At 50.8% G+C, this 7,244-nt stretch overlaps 1 protein-coding gene across 17 annotated transcripts in view; it reads left to right on the top strand.

Moving 5' to 3' along the window:
- Positions 1–327: 327 nt before the first annotated feature.
- PPP2R2D (protein phosphatase 2 regulatory subunit Bdelta) overlaps positions 328–7,244 on the top strand; it is a 35,790-nt gene continuing 28,873 nt past the window's right edge. For 7 of the 17 annotated variants that reach the window (XR_005647199.1, XR_005647195.1, XR_005647183.1 and 4 more), the window contains exon 1: positions 328–449. The gene's annotated coding sequence lies outside the window, so the exon portion shown is untranslated. Of the gene's footprint in view, positions 450–500; positions 682–1,324; positions 1,486–5,741; positions 5,847–6,477; positions 7,239–7,244 lie in introns of those variants that run through there. The other 10 variants (XR_005647196.1, XR_005647192.1, XR_005647194.1 and 7 more) reach the window with 7 other exon arrangements.

Below are 7,244 nucleotides of genomic sequence, written 5' to 3'. Positions count from 1 at the left end.
ACATCAAATGCCGACTAGGATGTGGAGCCACAGGGACTGTCACTCACTGCCGATGGGAATGCAAAATGAGACAGCCACTCTGGAAGACAGTTTGGCAGTTTCTTACTAAGCTAGGCATAGTCCTGGACTCCAGTAATCACGCTCCAAGTGGCATGGCTGGAGCACCGCCCATCCCCTCCCAGCACGCTCTCCATTGGCTGTTCCACCAAAGGACCGCACTTCTATTGGCTGAGGCTCTGGCAAGGGCGGGCCCAGTGCCGGCGGGGGGCGGGGCCCCCTCAAGCCCTCCTATAACAGCCGCCGCGAGGAGGCGGGGCAGGATGACGTCATCGAGCAGGGCCACGGGCATTGGGCGCCATCTTGAAAAGGGGGAGTCCCTCCTCCCCGGCTGCCGGCTGAGGTGCTCGCGCGGCGGCGTCGCGGCGCGCGCCCGCGGCTGGCTGTGGCAGGTGAGAGGTCGCGCGGGGCGGGGCGGGGACGGGACCGGGAGGACGGGGGCGGGGCGGGGACCAGGACGGCGGGCCGCGCCCCCTGACGCGCCGCGTGCGTCGGCAGGAGCCCGGGACGGCGGCCCCGCGAGCGAGCGGCTTTGCCTCCCGGTCTTCGTCGTTAAAACCGGGGCCGGAGTTTGGCTGAGTTCTCTCTCCTTCCGCAGCGATGAGTTTAAAGTTCCCTCTCCAGGTCGTACTCTTGAACCTGCGGCGTCACTTGAACTTGGCTGGTTCAAGTATGATGACACTTGATGACACTTGGTTTGTTCTCAAAGCGTTTGTCCTTAACCGTAGCCCTAAACGAGCCGGGGTACAGAGTTTGAGGGTGGTGGGCAGGGCGCCCGCACCGCCGCCTGCCCCAGCTGCCCACGAAGCCCCCGCCATCGTGCAGACGGATTCTTCCCCGCACACGGTCGAGTGCGGCGTGGACTCGGAGAGACTCGGAAGTTTAGTCAGAGCCCCTTGGTGGCTGCTCTCTTGTGGGTCATCTTACTGAACATCGTGACCCTTTAACCTCGTGAAAATGGTTTGTCTTTACACGAAATACACCCTTTTTTGCCCCGAAGTAACCGACAGCCTCTGGTCGGGCGTCTCCTCGCCTCCCCTCTCCTCGGCCCCTCCCATGACCTCCCTCTGGCATCCTCCTTCTTTACCCTGCGCCTTCACGGGCAGTGTGACATCCTTGGCCCCCTGGGCCAGACAGCGCCCAGATTACATAGCAAGTTCATTGTGCTCTAAGAAATTGGTAAAGATGTATATGAATTGAGATGGAAACCAGATGATGTTATGTAACCTAAGTCGTTTGATTCTTGTTTCTTTTCTGTCCACTTTCGGTATATTAGTTTTTTTCATTTTGCGTGTCAAGTGGGTGACAGTTCAACTTACTCAAAATTTCTATCAAGAGTAAAGCAAAACCTGTTTTAAGCATAGAGAGATGGGACGGCCTAACGCCTGTCTTATTCTTTCCCCTTCTAAGAAGTTGTCGACAAACTGAGTAAGTTAAAATTTGAATCTGTGATGATGTGTTTTAAGCGCGACGTTACCCTTTGACAATACTTATGCTGTCCTTTGAAAATCTTTACAGAAATATTTTGTTCTGTGAATTAAACTGGTTGGAATTTTTTGCAGTTTTAGGTAAAATTTTGAATACATCTAAAAGTTTGGCATTTCAAGTTGTCTTTTTGTAAGACTGCTTTGTGGCAATTTCCTGTATGTCTTTTGATTGTCGTGTGTATTCAGAGTTGTATACCTCAATCCGCATGTGCTTTGGTCTTCGTGATCCATCAGGGTTAACACGTTCGGACTCCTCGTCATTTTGTCAAGTAGTCGTGACAGTGTTCGTTGGAATCATTATTGCAGTAGAAGGCATGGCGAAGGAAAATGTCATTGTTCGCAACTAGAGGTCGTTAAGCAACAGGAGTAACAAAGGTCGAGAAGCCGACTGTCCCCAACCACGTCGATCAGGAAATGTCGGTCACAGTAACAGGTCGAGCAGCTCGAGGGCGCCGTCCTGCCCTCATGCCCGGACCCGAGGACCTGAGTGGCACATGGGTTTGTTTAGACTTGTGGCTCGGGAAGTGTTTGTTCTGGGCTGAGGTCTCTTTGAGGAGTTCCGCCGTCACTTTAGACCATCTGCTTTCCCTGCAGTGGGGGATGGGACAGTGACCGAGGTCGAGGCTGGGGGACTCCCTTCCTGAGGAAGGACAGCGCCTAGTGAGCATGAGGGAGCATGAGGGCGTGGAGGCTCCTGTGGCTTGAAAGATTGAGGAGTGAGTCCGATGAGAAAAGGTTTGATTTCCTTTCGTGTTTAAAAGTAATCGTGTTGGGGAGACTCGCGTCGTAACCCCTGAAGTGCACTGGGTACAGCTGGAGGCCTTTCTTCTTTAAGAACAGGGTTTTCCTTAGGGGCCAGGTCAGCCATAGTGCCATCAGGGCTTTCCAACTCCCCACAAGGACTGGAGCCGGGCCCAAAAGGAAATTAATGACTGTCCAGCTGGCGACAGGATGCATGCGTGACAGTCACTGGTGTCTTGCCTCTCTCTCTTTCCCATACGACAAGCTGGCTGTGGCTATAGTCATCACCCCTGAAGGCAGAATAGGTGAGTTTTTGCACCCAGGTGCGCAAGAGTCAAAACCCCAGGGGAGGCTTCTAGAAGGAAGTGAGAAATTGTTTGTTATCTCATGCCTCGAAATACTTATGCTCTGAACAGTGATCACTTTTTGGAAGTTTTAAATGTGTGGACTTTTCATGTGTATTGTATAGTCACCATCACCCAGCCCCTACTGCCTGTCCTTGACAACACACTGGGTGAATGCCACACGATGCAGTCCTTTGCTTGTCTGTTTTCAGCAGAGTGTGAGCTCCTCAAGCTTGAAGGCTGGGCACCCCCCGCCTCCCCCTCAGCACTTTGTAGAGCAGGGGTCCCCAAGTCCCTGGGCCATGGACCAGTACCAGTCCGTGGCCCGTTAGGAACCGGGCTGCACAGCAGGAGGTGAGCGGTGGGCGAGCGAGCAAGCTTCATCTGTATCTGCGGCCGCTCCCCAGCGCCAGCATCACCCCTCAGCTCCGCCTCAGATCCTCAGGCATTAGATTCTCAAAGGAGCACCAGTCCCTGGTGCCAGAAAGGTTGGGGACCACTGGTATAGAGGACCCAGCCTGGAGGTAATGCCAGCTCATGACCGTGAGGTTCCAGAGATTGCTTCTACTTACCTGAGTCCAATAATTCCATCCTCGTGTAGCCTCAGGAGAGAGGGGACATGTATTGTCCTTTCCAGTGTTAGATGCAAAAGCCACTTCACGGAGGCCAGTTGACTCGGTCAGCAGCCACTGTCTGGGGGCGCCGAGGTTTGAAGGTTTGAAGGTTTGGATCCAGGCCGACTGGCTCCAGGGCCCATGCGTGCTGCGCTGCTTCAGTGACCGCTGGCGGCCAGGGCTGTGAAGCCCCCGCGGTGGGGAGTGGCAGCCCGGCCGTGATTGCTCTGTGCTTCTGGAGCTCGGGAGATCTCACCCCCAGGTTGGAGGAAATCGCCCTCAAAACAAATGAAAACGAGATGCCTTTAAAGGAAGCGTGTGTCAAAACGATATAAGATTAGTAACAAGCATTCAAGAAATGATTGTTCTAAAGCGTTTGAAGACGGGGTACCACAGGGACGAGGAGTGACGGAATCACCTGTGTGTCAGACGCAGGAACGTTGCCTGCCAGGGCTCTCCAGGTGTCTGGTCCCCTCGTGCAAGGGGCTCTGGGTCCGCTGCCTTTGCTCATTAATTGCTCTTCTGGAGAATCTGGGAGGAGCTGGAGGACGGGTCGGTAATGAACTGTCGCCTGGTGTCACGTGGCTTTCGTAGAGCTTGATGCCCGTGGTTTCCTTCATCTCAGAATTTGTAGTTTTAAGTGTCTTGACTTTTTATTCGATAATTTTTTTAATCGGTTTCTTAATCCGTGATCTAATCTATCGTTTTGAATTAGATCGTCTTTATCTAAAGAAATAATACTAAAGAAAATGAGTTTCATCTGCTTAACTCCCGCTCGAGTCTGGGAACGCTGGCAAGGCCAGCCTTCCCAGAGGATTTACGTAGATGTGAGAGAGAGGGGCTCGCTTAAATCGAGGAAGGGCAGCAAAAATTAAGGGCACTTGGGCGCAGACACTAGAAGGTTATTGCATTTCATTAAATATCAGACACATCTGATTTCAAAGATGTAAAAATGGGGCAAAATGTGCTCCTTAGAGTCAATGGAATCTGGTAGTTGTAACCTTATCAGTCAGAGTCATTCTTTGTAGGAGGAGGGAGATTTTCTCTGTGGGGCTTCCTGGGAGACAGCTGGGTTCTTGGACTCGTGTCCGCCTTCGCTCTGTTACAGCTGTTTTATTGAAGTACATGAGGGAGATTCGACCTCAGACTTCCACTGAGATATTTGAAAGGCAGGAGAGATTTAGTCGCCGTTCCATATGGTCGTGGGCTTTCTTCTTAGCACTGCAACCAAACTGGACGTGGTCTCTTCAGGTTAAGTCACACTTTGGAACCTGAAACAGTATCCGTTTTATCCCATTCTTAGTTCTGTCCTGTGCTCTGGATGGATCTCTTGCTCCTGTAGTGATCCGGTAACGTTACACCTGGGTCAGCTGGTCATATTATACGCAGAGTTACTCAGATCTTTTAAATGCTGATACGTTCCATTATACGAGATCAAAGAAATTCACTAATCTCACCACTGATCAGAAAAATCTTCAAGTGCGGAGTTGTCAAACTAACAGTAATACGTACAAGTTTTCCAAAATTCTGATTTTCTCTTGAGAGCTTGGCTTGGATCACTGGCAGTAAACACTGTCGGCTGTTCTGGGAAGTGAGAGGCCCACTCTGTTGACATTTGAGAAAGTCTCTGCAGACACCAATCAGAACAACGTAGCAGGTCAGCTGTTTTTTCACATAAAAACAGCCTGCATGAAAAGTGGTTCTTCGAGCTTGCAACGCAAACAGCTGTACATGTGCTTTCCCTCCAGACGGTCACTGGACACGGGGGCAGCAGGCGAGCTCGCTCTGTGCATGCTGCGCGTCTGCCACAAAGAATTTGAAAAATACTCCTGCCAGAGGGTGGGGCCTGAGTGACAGAAATTCGTTTGGCTGCTCGTCCAGGGCGTGCCTGGACCAAGGCTGGCTCCCTGCCCACTCCCCCCGCTGCCCCCCGCACGTGCGTGCGCGGCCGCGGTTTGTGCTGCGGCGCCGCAGTTCGCACCGTCCTTGCTTTCGCCCATCCACCCAGATGAAAACAGCGCAAATGGCCCGTGATGCGTTGGTGTTGTTCTGGAAGTGGCTTTGACCTTCTGAGCCTCTGAGAGGTTCTCGGGGACCCCGAGGGGCCCACAGAGCACGCTTCAAAAAACAGCACTTTAAAGCTGGCTCCTAGCAGCCAGAATAGCAGAACAGGGCAGACTTCGGCACTCACTGTGCCCTCTCATCTTCACTGGATTTTATTGTTTTTATTTCAAAATGCAGATGCAGAGCATTCATTATCTTAAGAAAATCAAACGATAGATACATAAAGAGTAACCGTGAAAGTCGCTGTTCTCTCCCCTCTCTGCCGTCCTGGCGTCCGCCCCAGAGGAGGACTCCAAGCCGTGTGTGTGTCTTTAGACCATTTCTTATGTGTTCACCTACTGACTTTTATTTTAAATGTAGTGTATAAGCAGAAAGGTTTTTCTTTTTATTTCTTACAAAACATGAATCCTACCATAAATATTGTTTTGCAACTTGCAATTCTGCGTCACTGGTCTGAAACCTGAGCTCTCACGGTGACCTGGCATCTGCTGAGCTGTGCACGTGCTTGAGCCCCTTGGACCCTGGCCACAAGCCCGAGTGTAAGTGCCGCCGTCGCCTGCATTTACTGCTGAGGCCGCCACCCACCATGTCTGAAAATACCTTAAACGTTTTTTCTCCGTTTTAATGGGCTGCTCCTGGTTTCCAGAGTGACAAAACAGATGTCCATGACGCGTATCCATTACAAAAGCAGTAGCATCATAACTAGATTTAAAACAGAGCAAGGTGACAACCCAGCTAACAGTTGCTACTGAAAGGAGGGCTCCCGGGCCTTACGAGCATCCGCGCACTTAGGAGCACACGCAGGTTCATTAAGCATTAGGGCTACTTCCAGCTTTGTTTCTGATATTCCTTTCTGTTCACCTGTGTGTCCCAAAAAAGTTATAATTTCATTATTTTTTGGATACACCTTACGTATAGCAGAAATATTGTAAGTCTTAAGACTCAGCTGTTTGCCATCTCACATTTTCATAAACTATAGGTTGTTTTTTAAATCATAATAGACACGTTATTAACCTAATGTTAGTAGAGCACTAACATCCATGTTCTCAAAACGTTTGGTCATATTTGTTTCAGATTTTTTTTGAGGAGTAAAAGGAACAATTAAAGTTGAAGTCCTTTTTATCCTAACTCTCCGCTTCTGTTTCCTGTGCTTTCTCCTTCCCTCACCAGTGGAACTGGTATCGTGAAGTTGGCACATGTAGACGCTCCCTGCTTTTGAACGTTTGTCAGAGGCCGAGCACAGGTCGCCTCCCGCCAAGCACAGATCAGCGTGTCGGCGGCACCCAAGCCGCCGCTTTCTCTCCATCTCTCTGCCTGTGTCAGACCTGAACGATCCAGCCGAATGCCAGAGGCCACTCTCCTTAGATTCTGACTTTCTTTACGACACCAAAAAGGATGTATCTGTCAGTCGTTGAAGTCATCTGAAATACCAGATAGTCTTGAAGGACTATTTACCAAAGTCATTGTTAATTCCCTCTGCCACGGAGGCCTGGCGAAGTGCAGGAATAATCTCTGTGGAAACGAGAGAATGAGAGGGTTTTGCTTTAACCATCCTCAGTTTACTTGATGTTTATTAAAAACAATACAAGTCAGGAGTAAAAGGAGCAAGTGACTTTCCTATAGCAGTTGTCAGGTCACAGCAAAATTCGAAGGAAAGTACAGATACTTCCCGTGCACCCCCTGCCCCGCCCCCGCTGCTGGTCTCCGTGTTATCAGCACCCCCCACACCGGAGCGGCACGTCGGTTTACAACTGACATTGACACATCATTTATCACCCAAAGTCCCATAACACCCAAAACCTGTAATTTAGGGTTCTCTCTTGGTGTTACGCATTCTGTGGGTTTGGCCAAATGTCCACTGACATGTACCCGTCGCCATGTAGCGTCCGGAGCGGTCGCACTGCCCTGTAACTCCGCCGCGCCCGCCCGTTCATCCC

This window comes from Pteropus medius, unplaced genomic scaffold (genome assembly GCF_902729225.1).
Source record: "Pteropus medius unplaced genomic scaffold, Ma_sr-lr_union100, whole genome shotgun sequence".
Classification (NCBI taxonomy): Eukaryota; Metazoa; Chordata; class Mammalia; order Chiroptera; family Pteropodidae; genus Pteropus; species Pteropus medius.
Note: the sequence above shows the minus strand (reverse complement) of the source record. Positions and strands in the feature narration are given on the sequence as shown.